The sequence below is a fragment of the Tamandua tetradactyla genome, chromosome 8 (genome assembly GCF_023851605.1).
Source record: "Tamandua tetradactyla isolate mTamTet1 chromosome 8, mTamTet1.pri, whole genome shotgun sequence".
Taxonomy (NCBI): Eukaryota; Metazoa; Chordata; class Mammalia; order Pilosa; family Myrmecophagidae; genus Tamandua; species Tamandua tetradactyla.
The window spans coordinates 62,043,707-62,048,431 of NC_135334.1; positions in this window are offsets into that span (position 1 = coordinate 62,043,707).

The window sequence follows — 4,725 nt, forward strand, 5'->3', positions numbered from 1 at the left end:
CGTGTGGCACAGGAGTGGGTGTGTGTGTCCTTTGGCCTGGGCTGGGGCACAGGGCTGGATGTCATGCAGTGGTATGAGGAAGGGCACTGAGCAGGCAGGACACAAGGTGTGGTGGTGTGTGGCATGGTGGTGGGGCATGGGTTAGGGGCACGAGTGTGCAGGATGTGGGTGCATGGGACATGGGGACACATGGGTGTGGAGTCGTGGGGTATGGTATGGCTTCCTTCTTCATGTCCACCTCCTCTACTTGCACGGGCTCTCGGTCTCTGTATGGAAAGGGTAGTGGTAGGCTCTGTGCGCTAGATAGATGGTCTCTATGAGTAGATAAAGCAAGTTTTCTGACTTCTGTGTTCCCCAAGGGAGCTCCAGGCTGCAGAGCTGAGGGTGCTGATATCCCAAGCTAGATGTGGGGACGGGCACTTTGCTGGGTACTGGTGGAGTACTGACAGAGCCCACTCAATCCATTGTCTGTGTCCCAATTCCTCAGCCTTTTTATCCAGGACCTCCGTATATAGTGTAGAGGACCCTCTCAAGCTACTCGCACCTCGAAACTGCTGTCACGGTCATTTTTCTGTCATTTCTCTAGTTTTTCCACAGAGCAGGGAAAAACTCAGACTACCTATTCTGCCATGTTCTCAGAAGTCCTTTTCTATTCTTTTTATATCCCTAAACAAATGCTCCTAAACAAGTACTAGAATGTGAGATGCCGGAAAAGAAAAGCTATGAATTTGTACTTTGAATGAATGTTACATATTTAAACATTAAAATGGATTTGTCTGATGCTTTCAGAATCAGATTTCTAGGTTGTTTGTATAACTTATAAAAAATCTGTTTAATCTATTTAGAAAAGAGGCCCAGTGGCCTCTGTGGTAAATCTTGAAAATGAATTCAAGCAAAGCAGAATATTGAATGAAATATCTTTTAATGTGTGAATTTTAAAGAGATGTTGGTGCAATGGGAAATATACATTTGTTATTAACAACTGAGATTAGAAAGGCATTTTGATTTGCCACAGAGACGGATTGCAATTTCACTTTCCACTGGGTAGGCAGAAAATGGGCTCTGCCTCATTACATTGAGAGATTAGTGTTTGTGCTGAATCCCCATCCAAGTGAACAAAGTGAGCCGTTGAAGTCTGAATTATTGGGTTTCCTTCTAAGAAGTCATTGGCTTTCAGCTCAAATGATGTCTACTCTTTATTCTTCCTGCTTCTATTTCCATTGGTTTGTTTCTCTTTTTTCATAGAGAAATCCTTAGAAATTCATTGTGACCAGTTAAGTTAGTTGGCCCTTCCACATATCCTCACTCCCAGGCAATGTTACTTGTTTAGAGGCAAGGGAAACTTTTACCCCTTTATCTACTTCCAGCCACCTTACATGACCAGCAAATCTAAACTTTCCACACACAGACTATGATAGGTATGGGGGTAGACTAGATGATTGCAGTTGTTTGATCAGTAACCACTGGAGAATGTTGGAACTGGGATTTGAATTCAGGGTAGTCTAACCCCTCCATATGTGTTCCTTCTTATGCCTTCTTGTTGTACCATTTAAAGTAGCAGCAGTTTAGCATAAGTAATGTGAAGTATTGGGCATCTTATCTGTTAGAATTAAAAAAAAAAAACCTAACAGAAAGAAAAAGATATATTGTGCTAGATGAATTTTGTGCCTTGTCCTTTAGCCTAAGTGGTGGGTAGAGAATATTCAAAGATCTTTATGAAGTGCCACAGCATGATACTCCCTAGAATATAGTTTTGACCTAGTATTGGAAGTCACCTGTACCTCCCTGACATCTTGGAATTTTCCATTCCATGGGTTTTGCTTTATTTTAGATCCTCAGCCTCTCTTACCTTGATAATTGTCCTGGCTTCCTATCACCTATCTGACTCTTGGTGTGGCCTCCTCTAATAAGTCTGCCACATGATCATCGGAGGAGTTTGTCTGGAATGCAGATTTAATCATGCCATTCTGTATAGGATTTAGAATAAAAAAAGTTAAGCTGCTTTGCATGGCAGGTCAGAAAATCTTTCAAATTCTGGTTCCTGCCTACTCTCTATCCTTTTCTTCTCCCCAATTTAAAGCTCTAACCATACAAACCACTTGTAGATTTCTGAATTTTTCTTACACTTGTAGATTTCTGAATTTTTCTTAATGTTTCACATCTTTGTGTCTTTTCAGGTAATGTTTATTCTGCTTGGAAAATCATCCCCATCCTTATTAGCCTCATGAATCCCTTCCTATCTTCTAAGATCCTGTTTAATAAAATCATCCTCTCTGGAAAACCATTACCTACACCTTCAAAATGAGCTATTTACTCCCTCTTCTGTGCAACTCCTGTCCATTTTATTATATATGTCACACTTTATTATAATTGTTTTTATATAATTATCCTATTAATCTATGAATTCTTTGAGAGAAGGACCCATGTGTTATTCAGTTTTTCTCCGTATTTTTGAAATATAGAAGATAGTCAATATATATTGTCAGTGAGTTAATGGGTGGGTGAATTTTGCTTTTGCCTTCTAGTCTAACTAGATGCTTATATGCTTGCTGGGTTTGTTTCTCCATAGTATCTAACATAGAAACATACATATACCAGGTATGCTTAAAACACATGTTGAATTAAAGTGACTTAAATAGTGACTGGTGTAGTGCCTTGTTGCTAAGGATTACTATCACATTGACATTTTCTTGCATAAGCAAATTAATATTCTCATTTTAAACACTGACCCATTTGATTGAAGATAGAAATATGTTCAGAGGCAATTGAATAGATGAGAGAGGGAAGAGAGATATTTTGCTATTTATCTAGTTATGTTTACTGAAAAGTTTTTAAAAATGAGAATGAACGAGTATGGTTCATTGGATTTTTAAAATGTTGAATGGAAAAAGGAAACCAATTGAAGAAACTTCCAAGGAAGATGGTGGAGTAAGCTGCTGTAGTAGTCACTCTTTTTCCAAACACAGCTAGTGGACAAGCAGAAACTGTCTGAAACAGCTGTTCTGGTACTTTGAAGGCCAGAGGTGCATTGCACAGAATCCTGGAAAGAGGAGGATAAAGAGGCAAGACACTGTGGTAAAGAACTGTGAGTAAAGCACTCACCAGCAACTGCCAGCACCCAACCCCTGGTCTCAAGGCTAGCATTTCAGATTTGGTTCCTGGCTAGCTACAGTAGATGGATAGGGACATGGAAGCCCTCTTCTCCAAGAACATGGGGGAACACAGCTGTGTCTTTATCATGGTTTAAGGTTTGCGTATGGGAATTGTTGGGACTGGCTTTGAGCCATGGTTTTAGCCTGCCAAGGACAGGGACTACCACTGTGGCAATTGTTTCAACCCTGACAGGGACAAAGGTGATGGAAGTTCAAAGACATAAGACCCTCTTAGGGTTGGCAGGGAAAAGTTTGCTGAAGAGTACTGTCTGCTGGGCAGGCCAAGAAAGTGTGGATTTGGGAAGCTATCAAAAAAAGGCTTTTGGGGGCCTTTCTTATTCTCTACTCAGGGCTCTTTGGACCTGGTCTGCACCCCTTTTGTGTTTTGACGGGAAATACTGGGAAAGTTGTCTTTGGAGCAACTGTCCTCCTAGAATTCACACTGTGGGTAAAGGCAGCTAGAAGCAATGAATGGAGAGTTCAAACAAACAAACAACAGAGACAAAGCAGAAACAAAGAGAGTAGATAGACTCCTGGAGAAGGAACAGAGGAAAGGAAGATTTCTCCTGGGGGTGAAAGAATTGCGCAAATAGCACAATCTTAAAAATTGTACTGCATATTCAGGACAAGAATCAGATGAAGAAAAGCTGAAAAAATATGATCAGTTAAGCACCCCAATTCTAAAGGGCTAGAATAAACTGAGTGAAGTGCCAAAGAAAAGCCTTAACACAAAGCCAATCAACAATAAAACCCTAGGCAAGAGGGAGAAATAGACATTCAGAGTAAACTCATCAAGATAATCAGATGCCTAGACAACAACAAAAAGTTACAAGCCATACTAAGAAATAGGAAGAGATGGCCTAGTCAAAGGAAAAATTACAACTTTGGAGGAGATACAGATTTTGGAACAACTAATCAAAGATATACAAATGAATAAACTAAATCAATTCAAAGAAATGAAAGAAAATATGGTTAAAGAGGCAAAGGATTAAGAAGACACTAAATGACTATAAAGAATAATGTGAGAGTATGAAAAGAAACATAACAGAAATTATGAGAATGAAAGACACAATAGAAGAGATTAAAAACACACTAAAGACATACAAAGATTTGAACAGGAAGAAGAAAGAGTCCGTGAACCAGAAGATAGGACAATCCAAATCTTACAGATAGAAGAATAGATAGAGAAAAGAATGGAAAAAATAAACAGGGCCTCAGAGATTTGAAGACAGCACAAAGCACATGAACATATGCATCATGGGTGTCCCAGAAGGAGAAGAGAAGGGAAAAGGGGCAGAAAGTATATTTGATGATATAATGGCTGAAAATCACCCAACTCCTATGAAAGACCTAAGTATACATGTCCAAGTAGTGCAATTTAGTCCAACTGGAATAAATCTTAATAACCCAAGATACATACTAATCAGAAAGTCAAATGCCAAAGATAAAGAGTGATTCCTGAAAGCAGCAAGAAAAAAGTGTTTTATTATATGCAAGGAAACGGCAATAAGATTAGATCTCAGTTTCTCTCAGAAATGATGGAGGTGAGAAGGCATTGGTATAATGTATTTAA